A 21,929-nucleotide genomic window follows, 5' to 3' on the forward strand; every position below is an offset into this window, starting at 1 on the left:
TGTCAAGGGCCAGCCAGATATGAATAAAATCTGTCTCTGGAAACATACAAGATGAGGAAGTGTGTCCCACTTAGGCTGTAGGAATCGAAGTCTTTTTAAGATATTAAAAAAATGAATTTCCAAGACCTGGGTGATTCCTGATGCCGAAAACATGCATCTCTGCAGCTTAGTGTCTGATTTCCACGAATAAAGCTGACAAACTAGGTCCATCCACATTAGCACTTCTTTCTTTCATACTCTAAACCACCTGTAAGCATCCCTGAGCTTAAACACAGAAATAAAGCCACTGCTGGTAATAGATTGTCAACTTTCTGATATGGAGATAGAATGCTCGCTGGACGACATCTTATGCACTGGCAGAATCTGAGGTCTCCAACGATTGACTCAGTGACTTGCTTGGTTTCTTGGAATTGACCACTTATTTACTTCCTGAACCTAGATTTTTGTTGACTATAAATTAATGATCCTGACTCAGGCTTTGCCCATAGGCATAATTCAAGGACTAGCAATCAGAAATTCAATAAATTATTCACTGAATATTTACTATAGGCCAAGCATTGTTATAGACACTGATGTGTATAAAACAATCTCTACATCATAGAGTTTAGAATTGTGTGTGTGTGCATGCACACACAGATAAAAAAAGAAATACACGATTGATGTATATAGTACGTTATAGGGAGTTAAAGACTATGGAAGTTTTGTACCATGTCCAATTGGTAAGCCAGAACTATGTTTCCTAGAATCTCTTTTTTGTATGGTTCCAAGTTAAAGTTGACCCAAAACGGAATTTGTATAAGGTTGGGAAGCTGGAAGTGAAGCAGCAGCCATACTCTCTGAAGAAGATCATGGTTGCCGTGAGAGACAGACACAGAGGTGCCAGATTCTCCTTCGCTCTTCTCTCTGCTAGCTCTACGCCCAGCTCTTCTTCCTGACTGTTCTGCTGACCTAGAGCAACCTCAGGTTGCCCAATAACGCAGAGGCAAGAGCCTTCCTTTGACTTCTCCACCGGCTCTCCTATGCTGCCTTGCTCCAGCTGGATGTGCTTCACGTCGCATGTCCTCTTGCAAACTCCTACTTGTCCATCTGCAACAGTACTTCAGAAGGCCTGGGTTAGGACTTTCCTCTGATCTCCCATTCCCTTTGCAGACCCTTACTCAATCCAGTTTCTCTCACAATTGTGTAAGGTCTTATTTCTATAATACATCCATGTTCCATGTTACTCTTACTGGTTCTGCTTCCCTGATGAACCCTGACTGACAGAAGAGCTATGGAAAAATAAAGCAGGGTAGGGGCAAAGGGAGTGCTGATGGGGGGATGAGCTTTACTTTTAAATAATTTAATCAGGGAAGTCCTCACCAAGAAAGAGACACTGGAGCACAGACCTGAGGTGATGAACAAAATAATCATAAAATCCTTTCTAAAGCACATGAAGACTATTCAAAGGATAATCAGAATAATAAAAGATTTGGCCCAGAAACACTTACAACTTAATATCTTATAATGCTGCTTAAATATAGTAATCGCAAAAATTCTCTTTGATTTTCTTTAGAGCCTTCTTTTGAAGTTGTATTTTCTCAAATCTTATGGCATCTTGCTGAGGCAAAATCAAGGCCAGAATTGTTCTTTGAGCTTTTAGAAGGAAAAGAGCTCTGTAGGTATGAAGCCATAAGAATAAAATACCCTCGTTAAGTCACATTGCTCTGCTGACTACTGGAGCTCAGCCATCTATTTTTCCAAACACGCTCCTCCGGCTTTGTCTTGTGTTTGCAAGGGCAACAATGAAAAATAAATGTGAAGAGTGTTAGGAAGTAGGGGAGCTGGCCCCCAAGAAGGAGAAAATGATACTAGGAAAGTTTCTCCACTGGGATTCACCGAGATGAACTTCTTGGCTTCAGAGCATTAAAGCAGGTTCTTCACTCAGCTGGTGTGCTAGAGGGAGATGAAACTGCCTAACCAAACACGGTGCAGAAAGGAGACCCTCTGCTCCTGTGTTTTCCTGTCAGCAGCACCAAGGGGTTGGTTTCCTGGCAACCTGCCACCGGTGCTTTCCCTCTTCGGAGCCTCATCTGCCCCTAGGGGGAGCCCATCGTCTGTCAGCCTCCAAGGAACAGCAGCGTTTGAACTACCTCCTCTTGGGATGGCAGGCTGGCTCTCTCACAGAGCACAATTAGAGCGTCTGCCAGGAAGAGATTGTTTTGAGGCAGGTATGCATTTAATAAATTGATGCCAAGGCATAGCTGACTGCTCATGGACAATTGCAGACTCTCTTTTGAATCTGTAGGCTAAAGCTAAATAGAAGGGGGATATCTGTAAATAGTTCTCTTTCATTCATGGAAATCGAAGTCTTACCTATCTGATAATCATAATAGATCTTCAAAAACTACATCTTGCAACAAAAAATGATTGTTTCATTGTTAGTTGAAATTTTTTTTAAAAACTAGTTACTCCTTAGTTGAAATGGATGTGAAATAATGTCATACATTTTAACACTTTAAAACATAACATTTTGCATACATATCTCCCTACCTTCAAAATTTTCTTGTGACGGAACATGCACAAATCAGAAAGTAGGCAGACAGGAACCAAGAATTTCCATTTTGAGAGGTAAAAGCTGAACTTGACCTTCTGTGCATGTAGAAGGCAGCTTGGTAAAGGGAAATGTGTCCCCTTTGAGTGCAATGTCCTAGTGCTACATTTCCCTGGTTTCCCTTCTAGAGTTTCTGGCCCGCTAACGTGAGTTCAGAAGCAAGCTCTCCCCACACACCTGTGGGTGCGGCTTAAACCAAGTCAGAAGCGAAGCCTGAGGGTTGGAATAGGAAAGCACCTAAGCTTCCCACACGTGAACTCCTCCGATGACGTGCCAGCTATTTATAATGGTCCCCATTGACTAAAAAGCTTAGAAAGAAGGAAAAAACCAACAAATGTACCTGGGACCAAGCCAAGTTCATAGCAAATTTCAGTGATAGGAAGAATCTTATTACTTCGGTCTTCCTACCTTCTTGGTTTAATTTTTCATACATTCAGTTATTCTTCTTAAGTTCCACAGAAGCTTCTGATAGAAACCAAAACAATGTCAACAGTTTCACAGATATCACTTGCTGAATTGAATTAAGGTAAAATAAAAACCTTGAAAACAAAAGCCAAGAGTCTAGTATTTGTCTTTTTAAGCACTCAGTTTCACAAAAGCCAGCAGGAAGGACTAGATATAGCATGAACATCACATAAATGTTTCCTATCTGACAACATTCCTCAGATATGCTGATTTTTCCCAATATCTAGTGCCAGTTTATTCTAGGGAAACATCCAATATTGTCCTTTGGTTTCAGAAGTCTCACTGTGCATACCGATGTCCTAGTTTGCATCTTAACGGAGTGAAAGTTTAACCTTCCCACCTATGATAAATACACATAACCTGATCTGTAATTAAATGCATTTCAAATAACAGTGAGTGGGCATTTGCTCTTCTGAAAAATCTCTTTTAAGTGCTATCTTCTTCCATTCCTTCAGTAATTACTTGCATGTGAACTTCATTTGCCTCCATTGTGTTACCATCAGGATCCCATAGGACTACCTCTTTACCAAACAACCAAGGACTCTATAAATAAAGTGAGGGCAAATTTTGTAGGACAGTAGGAGAGAAGGATATGTTTTCCCATTCTTTATTTTAAAAATAAAATAAAGATCTTCTCTGAAGTGCAAAGCTGACAAATTCGGAGCTTGCAGGTCTTGCCTTAAGGGAATAGCTTGAACTCCATTTGACATATTAGGAAGTCTTTCCTTTCTTATTCATCTCATTGAGAATTAGCTTTAAGGAAGAAAACCCCCCACAACATCCTGATATTTAACTAGTAAAGTACTACTCTAGCCTGTCATATTTTATTTTGGGGTTAGTTTATGTCAAAAGTATACTTAGAGTAAAAATGCCTTTCCAGCATTTACTTTTAAAAATAAAATTGTTCTTATCATTTAGAGATATGACAGCATTAAAAAAAATAAATTCTGAAGGTAAAGCAAATGGGCTTACATTTTCTTTACCTTTCCCTAGCTCTTATTTTAATGCCTGCAATGTTTACAAGGCTTGAATACTAGAAGCATTTTTTTCTTTCTCATAATTATTCATGAAATTCAATTAACCTGTCATCAGATGAACAATTATGTTATCCTGGTCTTTTTGCCCCCAATAGCTAGAGTTCCTATGAGTTATCTGAGTCAAGGTTTTACCTGATTTTCTAAGTTATTTTTGTTATGAAAAAATCTTTTAAGAAGATATCTAAGTATCATTTTAAACACACTATTTATAAAATCAACAAAACTGTTTATAGCAATACTTAAAGAATATAAATATACAGTTTACTTAGCTCTCTAACCTAACCCTTATTCTCATAGAGATTTTGCAGAAATCATCCTTAACTTTTCTGTCTCTGATAAAAACTTCCTGCGCTTGTGTCTAGATCCAATAAGACTTTCAGGCATTTTTAAGTTGATGTTAAAATCCCTTATACACTAGTCTCTTCAGTATTTTAGCCTTGTAGCAGGAAAGACATGCTTATCTTCTGCTCACCTTTTAAAAGATAAAAAGACCTACTTGCCCTTCCATACTACCCCGATCTTCCCCTTTGCTCTCCAAAGCAAAAAAAAAGATAAAAAAATCTCAGAAGAAATAAATAAAACTATGGAAAAGAGTCAAGGATGAGGGTAGGAGAAAGACTCAAAACAAAAAGAAAAAAAGTAATTATGCAGTAGTATAAACACTGCTGGAATGCATGAAAAATCTTAGGATGGCCTTTTTCCAATCACCAGGGGGTAATTTTCCCTTCTCAAGTGAGAGACCTTCTTTGCCCTTTGAAACCAGAGTTGATGTTTACTAATTAATTTACATAAAATGGTCCCTTAGCAACCATTTCAAACAGGATCTATTACCTCTGCTCTCTGGATTTAAAGGTACACATCCTTTTTCAAGACAACAGTGCTCATAGAGGCAAGCAGAATGCAACAGTATTCTCAAGACAGGTATCAAGAGGTGATTCCACAACACCTGAGGATTGAAAGGATGCCTTGGAAACTGTGATGTTGAAATAAGTTTTTTCATATCATTTAATTTGTAGTTATTGTTATACCAGGTGGGAAAACCTGTAGATTACCAAAGAATTACCATCTATCACACTGCCTATATTTATTTATTTGTTTGTTGTCTTCTCTCGTTCACCCTACTTTTCATCTCTCACTCACCCTAATGCCATAAGGTAGTTATATTCTGTTTGGACATTTTGACTCCGTCCAATTTCCCCTTCCCCCATTCTCTGCCTCTGATAACCACAAGTCTGATTTCTTTTCTATGACTTTCTTTTTATTGTTGTTATTTTATTTTGTTTTTAGATTCCACATATAAGTGAGATCATACAGTATTTGTCTTTCTCTGTCTGACTTATTTTACTTAGCATAATGCCCTCAAGGGCCATCCATGTTATTGCATGTGGTAGGGTTTCCTCATTTTTATGGCTGAATAATATTCCATTGTGTGTGTGTGTGTGTGTGTGTGTGTGTGTATACACCACAACTTTTTTATCCATTCATCCATTAATGGGCACCTAGGTTGTTTCCATGTCTTAGCTATTGTAAATAATGCTCCAGTGAACATGGGGTTGCAGATACCTTTAGAAGTTAGTGTTTTTGTTTCCTTTGGATATATTCCCAGAAGTAGAATTACTGGGTCATATGGTAGTTCTATTTTTAATTTTTTGAGGACCCTCCATACTATGTTTAAGGAAACTTTCAATGAATGACTCTAAGTGCTTCCTCAGGCTTTATAAATTGTAATGGAAATTTGGATCTTATTTTCACTGCATTATGTTAAAATGGGATTCTCTTGTGGTCTTCTTGTTGCCCGTATCTGCTTGCCCTTACCTGTAATATAGTTTTTTCAAATGCTATCTTAACCCAGTTTTGAGGCCCCAATTGGAAGCCGGTCAGTTCACCTTCTTGACCAGACAATTAAGTCCACACTCCCAACCACCTCTCTTATCAGGCTCTCACACTCTGAGCCACTATCCACCTGCCTTAATCACCTCATGGACAGGTCCCAGACAACTAGAGACAGCTCCTATGCCCTAGGACCTGCTGAAATTATTCAGAATACCCAATCCTGAACTCAATTACCCTGCCTCGCCCATTCTTTCCCTTGGAAACAACAATAACGGCCCTTGTCCGCAGTTCCACTTTCTCCCTCTGCCTCATGACTGATTCGGGTGCTTCCCCTGAGTGGTCCTGCATGGCTTGCTGTGTTCTCTCCAGGGAAGTGTAAGCATAACAAAACTATCAAGACTTACCCTGGTATTCCTCTCTTGATCTGTGCCTGGCCTCAACGTACCTCATCCAAGATAATATAGTTAAGACATCATCATAGTGGCCAGTCCTCCAACTGCTAGTACCTGCACTTCTTGGCATGGGATCATTCTCCTGCAGCTGGAGTCAAGTTTGCCAGTAAAACTGTTTAAGTTCTGGGGAGCTAACACCCCCTGAGTGTAGCCCTCAGCCAATGTCTAACTGGAGTGGATATATAAATACCCCAGCTCTCTTCTCCCACAGCCAGAAACTCTGAGGCATATGTTTTATGCTGGCTCTACGGCTTTCCCCCACAATATTAAGCTCCAGTTGCTCACACTGACAGCTAGATAACCAGCCTTTTGGGGGCTGACTTCTCTCTGACTCACTTTTCCATTCCTCTACCCATATTTCCTTTCACCTCCCAAGTAAACTACTTGGATCTTGCTTTAGTTTTCTGCAGCTGTCATAACAAATTACCACAACAGAAATTTATTCTCCCACAGTTCCAGAGGTCAGAAATCTGAAATAAAGGTGTTGATAGGACCACACTGCCTCTGAAGGCTTTAGGGGAGCCTCCAGTTCAGGGGAGCCTTGCTTATCTCTTCAGTTTCTGGTGCCTGCAGGCATGTCTCAGCTCGTGGCAGGATAATTCCAATCTCTGCCTCTGTCATCATATTGCTTTCTCCTCTTCTGGAGTCAAATGTCCTACTTCCCTCCTCTAAGGACATTTGTCATTGGATTTCGGGCCCACTCTAATCCAGAATGAACTCATTTCAAGACCCTTAACTTAATGACATTTGCAAAGGCCCTTTTCCCAAATAAGGTTGCATTCACAGGTTCTGGGTGGACATATCTTTTGAGGGGCCACTATTCAACCCACTGTAGACCTGAACCCTGGTCTTAGAGTCTGATTCTAGAGGAACACAAATTAAGACTTCTCTGTCATGGAAAATGAATTGAGATTGTTTCAGAGGAGCTAGGAGTCCAAAATTCAGATGCTGGGGTTCAGACCCATCCTTTCTTTTGCTAATGTTCTCAGAAATCTGCTCTCCATACAGGGAAATATTTTTTATTTCTCAGTCCACACTTGGCTTCTGTCCAATTGAAATGAGTAATGAAGCAAAATTTTATTCTTATCTGTGAATTTTTATAGTCCTTGGAACATTTCTACAGTGATGGGAGAAGTGAAGCTCCAAATTCCCCCCAAAACTTCTTTTCTTTGTTTCTCTTTCCTCTTATTCTTTTTCTATATTTTTCCTGTTTCTTCTGCTATGGGTGACTGCCATTATCTTTTTCAAAACAATTCGTACCTCCACATTGAGCTCATTGATCTAATTTTCACAAAACATATTTAATAAAGCTCACATACAGGGCTGGCCCTGTGGCTGAGTGGTTAAGTTTGCGAGCTCTGCAAACTTGGTCCAGGGTGTCACTGGTTCGGATCCTGGGTGCAGACCTAGCACTGCTCATCAATCCATGCTAAGGCGGTGTCCCACATAACAGAACTAGAAGGATCTACAACTAGAACATACAATTATATACCGGGGGGCTTGGGGGAGAAGAAAGGAAAAAATAAAAGATTGGCAACAGATGTTAGCTCATGGCCAATCTTTAAAAAAAAAAAAAAGCTCACATATATGTAGGGTTTTTTAGGAAGTGGGGGAGTGTCCAGAGATTTCTAGAGTTTTGAACTACAGATACTCTTAAATATCATCTTTGTCAATTCCTTCGTTTCTGTTTTTTGTTTTGTTTTCTTTTTAAAGATTTTATTTTTTTCCTTTTTCTCCCCAAAGCCCCCCAGTACATAGTCATATATTCTTAGTTGTGGGTCCTTCTAGTTGTGGCATGTGGGACGCCGCCTCAACATGGCTTGATGAGCGGTACCATGTCTGCACCCAGGATTCGAACGGACGAAACACTGCAGTGGAGCGCGCGGACTTAACCACTTGGCCACGGGGCTGACCCCAGTTCCTTCATTTCTTAGATTTGAAAAAATAAGGCCTACAGCACAAAGAAGAACAAGGACTTATCAACTGACAATTCTGCATAGTGCTATGGATGGCCTAGGCAATTCGAAGCTTTGCTTTGCTACCTCCATTTAAATGAATATAAATTTAGAAAACATATGGGATTTCTCCAATAAGGACTAATTGTAGTACTGAAAATAAGTCCCCTTTCTTCACCAAAAACTGAAATCTTTGATCTCAAGGGTTGACTTTCTCTAACCTACATGGTAGAATTAAGGAGTTTCGTCTCACTATCTTTTATGCATGAGGTCTTCCGTGTTGCTTCCTGAATAGTGAGTACTTTTCTCTATGCTGATAAGCCAGAGTGATCTTACCTGATAATTTACCTGAAGCAGCCAATGAATTTATGTTCACTTCTATCTAGAAGCTCTCAGGATTGAAAGTTTGGCTAAGTAGACATTCCCTGGACCTGAGAGAGAAAAGCTCTTAACAATTAAAGCTTTTATAAATAGGATTTTCTTCATAGATGCCTTGTTCACCAAAAGTTTTCTCTTTTTCCTCTGATGTTCCACTATCCACAGGCAGTTCCCTGTCAAATCTTTCAGTTTTAACACTCTGTCTAAGAAGTTCCACCCTCCCTGTTCCAGAAGAACTCTAAGCTCCGGGTTTCTTGTGGCTCTGGAAGAGTTTAGAAACCCTCGGGCTTAGACGGGGGATATATCAATGTTTCCTTCTATTTGGTCATCTCAGGCCCTCAAAGGCCTAATGAGTGCAGATCAAGGTGAGCCCATCAATTTCAGTCCAGTCTTTAGTCTCTTTGCAAGTGAGAGACTCTAATTTTATAACTTAGCTACTTTTAAAATAAAAACAGCTCACAAAGATAATCGATTTTTTTCAGGGACAGAACAATCTAATCATATATTGGTGGATGATCTCTCTACAATTGGTAGCCTCTCTTCCCCCCTCCCCTGAATTATGGAGCTGAAAATCATTTGCTATTTTCTTATCCCTCTTGAGGTATGGCTGCCATCTCTGATGGAGCAGTTTTGATTAAATTACCATGATTTGAGGTTTCACTTTAACAATCTACTTTAGACCCTCATACGAGGTAGGCAGCATCTAGCCTTATAGATACATCTGGTTCACCATATGCATAAAAGTTACTGGGTGACTCTTTCTCAAATTATTATTATTATTTTCTTTTAGGAAGATTAACCTTGAGCTAACATCTGCCAGCAATCCTCCTCTTTTTGCTGAGGAAGACCGGCCCTGAGCTAACATCCATGCTCATCTTCCTTTACTTTATATGTGGGATGCCTGCCACAGCATGGCTTGACAAGTGGTGCGTAGGTCCGCACCCAGGATCCCAAACAGCAAATCCTGGGCCACTGAAGTGGAACGTGCAAACTTAACCGCTGCACCACCAGCAGGCCCCCTTTCTCATGTTTTTGTGTTCGCTATCACCACATCTTCCAGCAGTGAAGCACATACACATTTCTACCCCAAAATAACCCTCCTAATCTGAGACCCCCTAGGAGGCTCAAACAATATTGTCTTGGAATTAGAGTTGAGGAAAGTTGCAGACTAACTTGTGGGTGCAATGGCACCAACCTAATCAGATGCCTACTTCACGCCCAGCTCCCTTTTCCCGCAGTTTTTGGTAGAGTCTCCTGGATTCTGTTTGTGCTGCTGTTCTCTGCATTGCCTTAGCTTCCCCTGGCTGGGCTCAAGTATGTGCTGGAGTCTCCCTCACCAGCTGCATTGTGGATAGTAATTATTTCTACCCATCACCATGGGGGCCTGGGGCTGATCTCGTATGCACATTGCATACAATTCAACACTGGCTTGGGGCGTCTTTCCACCTACTTGCTATTTTGAGCTTCCCAGGAATTTCCCAAGTTTGTCAACCAAATGGGAACACCTGCAGGCAAAAGCATGTGAAAGCATCACGCTCTAATATAGCTGAGAAGATTCAGCTCGGCTGTAGTGCAGGGTGCTGTGGAAGGAGGGTGTGGGACAGATGAGAGATGGGGCTAGAGAAGTAGCGGGTGCCAGATCAAGTGCTTAGGGTGCCAAGAAAGGAATTTGGACTTAATCTTCAGGGAATTGTGGGACCAATAAAGTGCTTTAGTTAGAATACAGCATGACATTCTTGCCCGATATACCGAAGCATGTCTGAATTCAGAATCCTCGACCCACTCCTTAAGAGGTAGGTCACTTCTCCTTACGAACAATGTAAATGAAGGTCTTATACAAATATCTCTAATCAGTATCAGACAAATACCAATCAGGTTCTTTGTGCTCTGGCTCAGTAAGGTGCTATTAAGATGATTGAAAACCAGACCTGTGCATTATGCCAACACTAGTCCTGACCTGCCCAATCACATCATGGCGATCTTCTCTGCTTTTCTCAGCTGTCAGTTCAGCATTGCTGATCATCCAAAGAAAAAGGAGTATTGGAACTCAAACTATGATGTGGCATAGATTTATTTTTGAAACCCCAGATTGGAGCTACACTGCATGCTCTATCTGCAGCAAAAAATGCTAATAGTAATTAATATTCGTTCAATTTTAATTGTGCCTGAAGAAAAGACATGGCCAGAAATTTTACCTGTCATATATGTGAAAGCACATCTCGTAATTTAAAAGCCATTTTGTCATGCTGTACTAGACAGAGGAAGGTGACACACCCAAGAGACTACTGTAGTAATTATTTCTATTCTACGAAACAGAAAGAGGGTAATAATCTGAAAAATGCCCCCCAAATATGTATATATAAACCTATCCGTTATATCACAATAAATATCTTATGTATATACAATATATATGTATACTATGTGTATAATAGTAAATGTATATGTATAATATAGACATATACATTATGAAATGCATATATAATGCAAATCTATTATATATTATGCACATGTAGTATATACACATGTATTCACTATAACTTTTTTGAACCTCAATCTCCTCATCTATAAAATGAGGATTATATTGCTCATCCCATATTTGCTCTGAAAATTAAATTAATTATATAAGTAGTGTGCTTAATACAAGGCCTAGCATATAGGAGGAACATAATTACAGAGAGTCTCCTTTCCAGAACACTTGAGCATCAAAACCAAATACATAGAGATTTAAACAGGTAAACGATTGTGAATATGTGTTATTTTCAATGATTAGTAAAGAAAAAAATCAAGAATCATGCGTATTTTTCTAAATGGAAGAGTTTAAATTTATTATCAGTAAATCAAGGCATCAAAAATAATTGAGTTGAGCCAGCCCTGATGGCCTAGTGGTTAAAGTTCCGTTTGCTCATTTTAGCAGCCCAAGTTTGGTTTCTGGATGTGGAACCACACCATTCATCTGTCGTTGGCCATGCTGTGGGGGGGTTCACATAGTAGAACTGGAAGGACTTACAATCAGAATATACAACTACGTCCTGGGGCTTTGGGGAGAAAAAATAATAATAACTGACTTAATTTCTAGCCTTCCTCTGCTCTTACTGGATCATTTATTGAATAGCATCTATAAATATCCAGAACCGTCTATTTCACTTTTATTTTCAAATTTTAATTCCAGATATTGCTAGGTCCAGATCTAGATACAATCGTTTATCTCTTTTTTTGAGGAATATTAGCCCTGAGCTAGCATCTGCCACCAATCCTCCTCTTTTTGCTGAGGAAGGTTGGCCCTGAGCTAACATCTGCGGCCATCTTCCTCTGTTTTATATGTGGGATGCCTGTCCCAGCATGGCTGGATAAGAAGTGCATAGGTTCACGCCCAGGATCCAAAGTGGCAAATCCCAGGCCGCCAAAGCGGAGCGAGCAAACTTAACCACTATGCCATGGGGCCCGCCCTTCATCTATCTTTTTAAAGAGAGATTAATATACTTCATGAAATTTGACTGTTTTAAGATTTGCTTTCATTTTATTTTTGAAACCTAAGTTGGTATACACAAACATTTAATATTCAGGGTGATAAATGATTTATCATTATTACTTGTATTATTATTACATGGATTAAAGAAAATCTCAGATTTTTTGACACTCCTCCACTCAAGAGTTAGAGGTCTATGTTTCCTCTCCTTGGACCTGAGTAGTTTCTGTGACTGCTTGACAAAATGATGACAGCAGAAATAATGTTGTGTCCATTTTCTGGCTCAGGCCTTAAGAAACTAGCAGTGCCTACTTTCTCTATCTTAAAATAGTGAACATTGTCTTCAGGAGCCCTGAACCACCACATTGATCTGACCACTCTGAGACCACCATTGAAGAGGTCACTTGCAGGTGCTCCAGGTGACAGTCACAGTTGAGACCAGCCTTCCAGCCATCCCTGCCAGGACATAAGCATGTGAGTGAAGTCACCTTCAAACTTCTACCCAGCCCATCCACCAGCTGAATGCCATCAATGGATCTCAGTCAACGCCACATGGAGCAGGAGTTGCCTAGCCGAGCTGTGCCCACATTCCTGACCCCTAAGACTGTGAGATCTAATAAAATGGGGATTGTTTTAAGTCACAAAGTTTTGGGGTAATTTGTTACATAACAATAGATAACCAGAACAACGGACTTACAGACAAGGAAGTAGAATGTGTTTCTTTCCTTAGTGGGTATTATTAGTATGGATTCAGGGGATATGTTGTAAGTTCCACTAAACTATAATGGATGACTAGGCTTCAGAATAAAACTATGTTTTTAGCAACTTGGATAATTTTATAAGGATTTGTTGATCATCTGATACAAACCTGGGAGTAGTTCATTTCTGCACTGATTTAAAATGTAATTCTTCTCACGAGTATTCATTTTCTGGGATATTATTGAATATCTGATTCAGACCTCTGAAATTCATTTGCAGACATGATAAGTTAACATGATAAGTTAACTTAAATAAAACAATTTTATTTAAGTTGTAAGACATTTCTGAAATGATTATCATCATAACAGATTCAATCTAATACTGTTTTCTAGTAATACTATGGTTCAGATGTGAGTGATAAATTCAGTTTTGTGGCATACCGGGCATATTTGTGATGCTTCTAAAATAATTCTTATACTTAGAAAATAGATATTAAAGGACAAGAAGAGAGCATGTGGTTTACTTAGGTCCACCATGTGTTTAGAATGTTAGGGACACTAAAAATCAATTAAGATAAATGGCAAATGGGGCCAGCCCCATTGCATAGTGGTTAAGTTTGGTACACTCCACTTCAGCAGCCCAGATTCAGTTCCTGGATGTGGACCTAGACCACTTGTCAGCAGCTATGCTGTGACAGTGACCCACATACAAAAAGTAAAGGAAGATTGACACAGATGTTAGCTCAGGGCAAATCTTCCTCAGCAAAAAACAAAAACAAAACACAAAAACCAATAAATGGCAAATGAGCTCCTTGCTTGAAACCTACTCCTTAACTTATGTTCCCAGCTTTTGTCAGTTGTCCTTCCCTCTCTTCACACTACCTCTACCTCAGGGTGGGGAGTGGGTGGGGGCTGCATCTATTCTCAGGGCTTTAGCCATAAAATATAAATTTGAAACATAAAACATACATTCGAAGAGACTGAAATTTACATTTCTAGACTTTTTTTAACTAGATTCTTTTTACTTAGTTTCAGATCTGTATTTTCAATTGCATAAAAATATGACCATCAAGATAACCCTTTAATACCTCCAGCCAAACATGTCCAAAATAAGGAAAAAAAAGACTTGTCATGTTCAACTGCATAAACATTCAAATCTGTCAAGCTAGAAACTTTAGAGTGATTTTTATCCTACTTTCCATTCATCTTCTAGATGATTAATCTTCAAGTCCTGTGATTTCTATCTCTGAACATCACTTCTATTCTGCCTCATGTCTCTGTCTCCACACAGTATAGACTCATCTATTTCCTGCATTTTCACAATTATCTTTTTCTCTTTTTTAAGGTAAATCATTTCCATATTTGTTGTTAAAAACATTATTGAGGAGGAAACAAAGTCCTGCAAGATGAAAGTTTTCTTTCAACATAATGCTGGAAAGAGCTATGTCTCATCTGAGAAAACAGCATGCTTCTTCCATTCTGATTAAATTCCTGTGAAAATGTTTGCAGTAAAATTTATATTGTTATAACACAAATAGAGAAGTGTGCACAAATCATAAGTGTACAGCTTAGCAAATTTTCAAAAAGTAAACACACTTGAGTAACCATCATACATGAAAAAAGAACATTCTAGAACTCCCGGAGACTCTTGCATGCTCCCTCCCCAAAGGTAGCCACTTACAGGACTTCTATACTATCAATTAATTTTGTCTGCTTTGAACTTTGTACAAGTAGAATAATGGTATGGGGTTTTTGTATCTGTCTTCTTTTACTCAACTGTAAAGTTGATGTTTATTCATCTTGTATGTGTAACAGTAATTTTCTTATTCTCATTATTGTATGATATTCCATTGTACAGATATACCACAATTTATTTATCCAATCTGCTGTTGATTGACATTTGAATTTTTCAGTTTTGTGCTATTTTAAAGAGTACTATTATGAACATATTGCATATGTCTTTTGGTACAAATATGGATGCAAGCGTGTTGAGTATATTCCTTAAGAGTGCAATTGTTGGGTTATAGGAACATTTGTCCTTATAAACATTACCACACACTTTCCCCAAATGGTTATACCAATTTTTATTTCCAGTAGCCATATATGAGTGTCCCTTAATCCAAATCTTGCTAATACTTGGTATTGTGAGCATTGTCAATCTTAGCCATTTAGTGAACATATAATGGTATTCATTATGGTTTTTTTTCCCAGACTGGTACTTTATTATTATTTTTTAAATTGCAGTAACATTGGATTATAACATTATATAGCTTTCAGATGTACATCATAATATATTTCGAATTCTGTGTAGATTACATCATGTTCACCACCCAAAAACTAATTATAGTCCGTCCCCTCACATGTGAGCCTAATCACTCCTTGTGCCCTCCCCCCTTTCCCCTATGGTAACCACCAATCCAATCTCCATTGCTAGGTGTTTGTTTGTTGTTGTTTTTATCTTCCACTTATGAGTGAGATCATATGGTATTTGACTTTCTCCCTCTGACTTATTTCACTCATTATGATTTTAATTTTAACTCCATGATGACTAACAAGATTGGCCACATTTTCATATACTTACTGACAATTTGGATATCTTTTTTTGTTAAGTGCCTGTTCAAACATTTTGAACATTTAAAAAATCTTGGTTGTTTGCTCTGGCTTAGTTTTTTGTAGGAGTTCTTTATGTATTTCGTATATGATTCCTTTGTCAGATATGTGTGGCAAGTATTTTCTACTCTGGGTCCTGCATTATCACTCTTATAATGGGGTATTTGGTAAACTTAGGTTTTTAATTTTAAGGTAGTCCAATTTATTAAGGTTTTTCATTTTGGATAGTGTTTCATAAAAAAATCTCTGCATAGAAGATGTTATTTCCTGGAATATTTATTATTTTACTTTTAACTTTTTGATCTATTAACTATCTAGAATTAATTTGTGTGCAAGGGGGGAGTTATGGGAAAAAATATGTTTTTCCATATAGATGTCCAATAGGCCTAGTACGATTTATCGAAAGGACCATATTTTCCTCACTGCAGTATAGTGACATCTCTTTCGAAATCAAGTCTTGTTGTATGTGTAGGTCAGTTTGCACAATCTCGCTTCTATTCTACTGTTCTCTTTAGCTATCTTGATGATAATACCACAGTGCCTGAATTATTATAGCTTTATAATGAGTCTTGAGAGTAAGACCTCTAATTTGTTCTGCTTCTTCAAAATTATCTTGGCTATTCTTGGGCTTTAGTATTTGTACACAAATTTTAGAATAGGCTTACCAAATTTCACAAAACTTCATGGATTTTTATTTTGATTGCTATGAATTTATAGTTCAATTTAGGAAAAATGGTTGCTTTTAAAATATTGAGTCTTCTAATCTATGAATATGGTGCATTCCTTCATTTGTTTAGGTATGTATTCTTTATTTGTTGTCAATAATGTTTTGTGCCACACATGATCAAATACGAAGTTCTTATTTTGTCATATCATACTCTATAATATGGTCAGAAGGATCAATCTTGCCCACCTTAGTTCCTGCCACTTCCCATCATGCATGCATTTTTTCAAATTCTTTGAACTTCCTAACATGTCTAGAATATAAAAGGCTATTTCTTAACTCCTTACTTTTGCATGTGATTTTTTTTCCTATTTCGCAAAAATTTTCTTTTTTTTCCATGCCTTGCAATTTTCGAGCAACAGTTTAAAATAAAGCTTGGCTCCTGTCATCTCTGGTAAATCTCCCCTTGCAAAGTAAATTGCATGCCCTAAGCGCATTGGTAACACTTTTTCATATCACTATATTTAATTAATTTATGTTGCTTTTCTTCTACTAAGCTGAACTCCTCAAGGGCAGGGACTGTATTTTATTTGTCTTTGTGCCACCGGTACTCAGCAGAGTTCTGAGCTGAGCAAGAGTTCAGCTATTATTTGCTGACTGAATGGATGTGTCCCCTTTAGCTAATCCTAGTCAATTCCTGTGCCTAGACACTGAAACAGAGTGAACACCATATGCCCTTCAGATTTCTGAGAGTCTCAGGGTTACCTGGTACCCAAAATAAGCTAAGAGAATAGATAAATATACCCTAAAACCCACCTTTCAAGAAAAATCTTAAAAAATCCTATTGCTGTATCTCTACGCCTCTTATAGGTTAGGTTAGCAACACTCAGTTGCTAATAAACAGTTGCTAACACACAGACCAACAACATTAGAATCGTGTGCAATGATATATCACACCCTCGCTCCACCTCAGACCTGAACCTGGACCTCCTGAATTAGAAAACAAAAAAAAAAGGAGGCTGAGAGTCCGCATTTCTGACAAGTGTCCAAAATGATACCTATGGGCATTAACTTTTGAGATTCATGGACCTAGAAATGGCCTCTCAGTCATTCTTTCAAATGCCAGTCCTGGATCTCCAAGCAGAGTTATCCTCTGGGGATTATGGCCTTAGAATCTCTCCCTGACTTCCATTCCCTCTGAGTAGAGGTATGAGAGGGAACTATGTCTCCACTATTATTGTGGAAATCCTTCCCAATGGATGCCAACCCAGGTCAAAGGGTGGTTGGCTCTTTGGTTCTTGTTTATCCTACGTTAATCATTATGTTTCCATCTGTAGTGGCATAGACATGGTCCAGAATTTGACATTGACAGTTATATTTCCATTGAAAGAGAAGTTAAAGAGCAATCTCTGGGGGTTAGGGCTGGCCATTTGTGGTGGCCCATATAAAAGGCAGAGGAAGCAGTGAGTGAATTTCTTCCCCATCCAGGGCACAGTGGCCATCTGCATGGTGTAACATACCAAGGTATAGAAACTTTTGTCCTGTATTTGTTTTCCAAACCTAGGGTGAGAAAACCCTTTTCTTGCTCTCTTTCTATCTCAACAATGTGAGTTACTCTGTTCACCCCCACTCCCCGAGGTTTGTAATTAGAAAGGCCCCTTGTGGTTTGGCACATCCAATGAATTAACAGCAGAGAAGTTCAGTTTGTGACAGCAAAATGCTGATGTGCAGGGAAACGGCGAGAACTCAGCTGACTTACATGTAAACAAAATCAGAATAAAGTAAAATCCCTCCACAAGCTTGAGTAGAACATAAGCCAGAAGAATATTTCAGCCTCACTTAATTTTGATGAGGATGCTATTTTATTTCTTCATTATAAATATCTTTCCACACTCTTTTTAGCTTCCTGAAGTTTGGAAGCTCAGAGATGGATGTATAACAGCAAGGAGGGAGAAAACCGCTGAATTTGGAACCACAGTGTTGTTCAAATTATTGGGAGAATGTAGTTCCTGGGACATATGCTGAGACAGTAAGGGCTGATCCATTTCCAGATGGAGCTCTCACACCAAAACCACAGAAGGACTGTGAATTTGATTTCACAACTAACAAAGCTTCATTTCAGATCCAGCTGCCTAAGGATCCTGTTCCAAAACAGATTTACAAGAGGGCCAACAAAGACCATGCAATCAAATGTTTCTAGGCAAAGATGATGAAAGAAAATCCATAAAAATTTCTAGTACTAAAGACAGCTCTAATTATTAAGTCAAATTACTCAATAACACTAGAGTGATGAGTCCACTGCTAGTTGAAGAAATACACTGAGAAAAACAATGACGGTTCTCCTTTAGGGACAGGTAATATCAAGGTGCCAAGAAAAGATGCAGGTTCCCTGAAAGTCTTCTGAATTTCTGGGCGGGATGAAGCTTTAGAAAAATGGTGATAATATAAGTAGTGTGAAGCCCCTACTTCTCTATAATATTAAAAACATTCCCCTGGGATTGACAGACACTAAAGTGCGGTGAGCACAAAATGTGTAAGCTTACCTAAAGCCAACTGCGTGGTTCAAAAATCCCTAAAATGTAACATGTCAGTAAGGGTGAGAGACCCCAATGCTCATGAAATCATGAACTGCCCAAGGCCAATTCCAGGACAAAATTTGCTCATATAGAATGATATTAATATTTGCTCACAGTAGACTCTTAGTTCTCAAAATATTGTGAAAGCAAATATATCATACACGCTAGAGGCAATTCCCTGATCACTGACACAATATTCATCTTAGGAAAGTACGATAGAACTGGAAATTAATTTTCTAATTCCATATGTGAAACAAAAATGAGGGGTCTAATATAAGTCCCAACTGCAGTGAGTTGGAATATAAAGCTGCATAATGGATCATTTGATGCCTAATGTACATCATAATTATTACTCACTGGCAAGGTATAGTCAGTGGTTCTCAACGCTAGTGGTACATACTGGGGAGCTTTAAAAAACACTAACCCCTCCCTTACTCCCCATTCTTTTTTAATAGGTCTGGAGTGTGCCTTGGACATCCACAATTTTTTCAAGCTCCCCCAGGTGATTCTAAGGTACTACTGGGGCTGCAAACTACTCAATCATTGGTGTAGGTCATGGTTTCTCAACTTTGGCTATTCATTAAAATTACCTAAGAAACTTTTTAAAAATCCAAATGTACCCTGGGCCCCATCCCAAGCCAATTAAATCAGAAGGGGTCACTTTGGGATATAGGTATTTTTATAAAGTTTGCCTAGGGCATTCTATTTTGCAACCAGGATTGAGAATTACTGGTGGAGGGTTAGCTTTCTCACAAACCAGGTTAGATGCACTTTAGTAGTTTTGTAATTTAAAAACTATATAGTAAATTCTGTCCTGTGAAAGCAGACTTTCTTGCTTTCCAGAAGTCTATCATATATTTGTATATATAAAGATATATCTATATATCTCTACTACGGATTTGAATATGGAAGTTATAAAATAGTCTTGCCTTCAAAAAGTGATGAGGATGTTGCACTGAACTTGAATGTTTCCATCAGAATTCCAAGATCAGAGAAATAGTGGCAGAAAAGGCACTAGAGATTTTTTTTGTAATTTGTAAAACTGGGAGAGATGATTCTTGTCTCAGGTTCTATGAGTCGAAAATCTCTGCTCCAGGAGATAGAGTCATTCAGCTGTTGAAATCCTAATGCACTTGAAAAATGCTGATGTTGGTTATGACACATCTAAAAACGAAGCATGAAACAAGAGAGAGAGTTAACTTATAATGGCTCTGTTGAAGCATTTCGTGCAAATCTTGGCAGATTGGTGACTCCATTTGCAAATCTCAAAATTTGAAAGTCAGCAATTCTTAGGTATGTGGAATCATGTTCGAGGATTGTGTCACTGTATTTGTAAATGCCAACTAGGTTTTGAACAAATGAAAGAATGAGTAAAAGTCCTTTTATTTATATAGTATGTGCCAAATGTATCACTAGGTGCTTTTACAATCATTTCCCCAGATAATATAATAGTGATAACAATTCCGTGATTCAGAAATTTATTACACATGTTTTTTTCAAATGAGAAAACAGAAGCTCATAGAAGTTAAGGAACTTTCTCAAAATCATACAGCTACAAGGTATTACAGATTGGTTTGATCTCAGGTGATTTGCCCCTTGAAGGGCCAGTTTTCATTAATATCTCTAAAAAAGTTTTCCTTCAGTCAGAAATACAGTCCTTATTGCCTCTCTACATAAGCAACAATGCGAGTGGTCTTCCATATCTTTGTTCAGTTGGTTATTAATACACAACACAGTGTTTATTAGCCAGAACTCAAGGTATTGTGACTTTCTACCAATGCCGATCCTTTTACTGTTCCTGTTTCTGTTGAATCCTCCTAAAATGCATCACTTAAGATCTTGACCTTAGTAGGTACAGGATGGGAAGGAAGACAGGTTTCTACTTTGTTGATTTTGTGCCTTCCAGCACCCATCATCATTGGGAAAATCAGGTACCACTGCAAAACACTATAGAATAGAAAAAGGTCAACTTTTTTGGGTTATTTACTAGTTCCTCCTAGAAACAGTACTCAGCAATAAATTAAGTTAATAAGTTAATCAAGACATCTCTTAAGTGGATGGTATTACATTGAGGGCAGAAGCAAAGTATTTAATTTTCTATATGCTCAGGACATAGCAACTTGCCCTCCATGCAACAGGTAGTTGGCAAAAGTTTGTGGGCAATGGTAGTAATGGAGAGTTGAAGGTTTATAATGTTACCTGCCTACACTGCTTCTGTTTCTCTTGTTCTGCTTCTATTTTAATCCCAGATATATGTGTATGAACAGTGATGCACGATTATGGAAGGGAAGAAAAAGTTCTTGTTGAAACCTGTTACCTTGGAGAGAAAATTTCATTGTTCTAAGGGGGCTTATATTCAATGATTTAAAAAGAATCTTTCTAAGTCTGAGTAAAGGACAAAGACGATCACTGGAGAACAGCTGTGCATTTCTGGAAAATGCTTCTTCTACTCATCCCTATCCATCCCCACCATATTAGTTTCCTATTATTGCTATAACAAATTACCGCAAACAGTGGTGTGAACAACACAAATTTATTATCCTACAGTCTGTGTGTCAAAAGTCCATTGTGAGTCTCACTGGGCTAAAATCAAGGTATTGGCAAGATTATATTTTCTTTTTTGGAGGCTCCAGGACAAATCTCTTTTCTTACATTTTCCAGCTTCTAGGAATGTCTACATTCTTTGACTGGTGACCTCTTCCTCCACCTTCACAGACAGCAACATCGCATCTCCCTGACCCTTACTCCATTGCCACATTTCTCTCTGACCATAGCCAAGGGAGATGATTAAGTTGGGCCCACTTGGATAATTCAGGATAATCTCTCCATCAGAGTCCTTAACTTAATCACATCTGCAAAGGCTCTTTTGCACTTTTGCCAAGTAGGGTAACATATCCACAGGTTCCAGGAATTAGGATGTGGTCATGTATGTGTGTGTGGCGGGGTGGGGGGGGGGGACATTACCACACCACACTAACTCCCTATCCAGTACTCTCTATCCTTCTCTCTCTTTTCAAGTCTTTTAAGATTTTCTGTGATGCTATGGGAAAGACTAGACATTTGCTGCAGCCAAAAGTAGCATTATTGGTAAAATGAATCCTGAGACTTCTAAGTATGTTCCTAAGTGTCTTTTAGTGATCTAGAGTCTAGGAATTGTGAGAAGTTTGAAGAATGAAAATCCCAAAGATAGAGTAGTTGTAACTAT

General features: G+C 38.5%; 1 long non-coding RNA gene across 5 annotated transcripts in view; it reads left to right on the forward strand.

The window, feature by feature from the left end:
* LOC138919392 (uncharacterized) overlaps positions 1-21,929 on the forward strand; it is a 271,898-nt gene that overhangs the window by 28,913 nt on the left and 221,056 nt on the right. Inside the window, exon 2 of one of the 5 annotated variants that reach the window (XR_011429543.1) lies at positions 12,508-12,821. The exons of the other annotated variants lie outside the window; for them this stretch is intronic. This is a non-coding gene — a long non-coding RNA (uncharacterized lncRNA). Of the gene's footprint in view, positions 1-12,507; positions 12,822-21,929 lie in introns of those variants that run through there. 5 annotated transcript variants of the gene reach the window in all.

Source organism: Equus caballus, chromosome 20, assembly GCF_041296265.1.
Source record: "Equus caballus isolate H_3958 breed thoroughbred chromosome 20, TB-T2T, whole genome shotgun sequence".
NCBI lineage: Eukaryota > Metazoa > Chordata > Mammalia > Perissodactyla > Equidae > Equus > Equus caballus.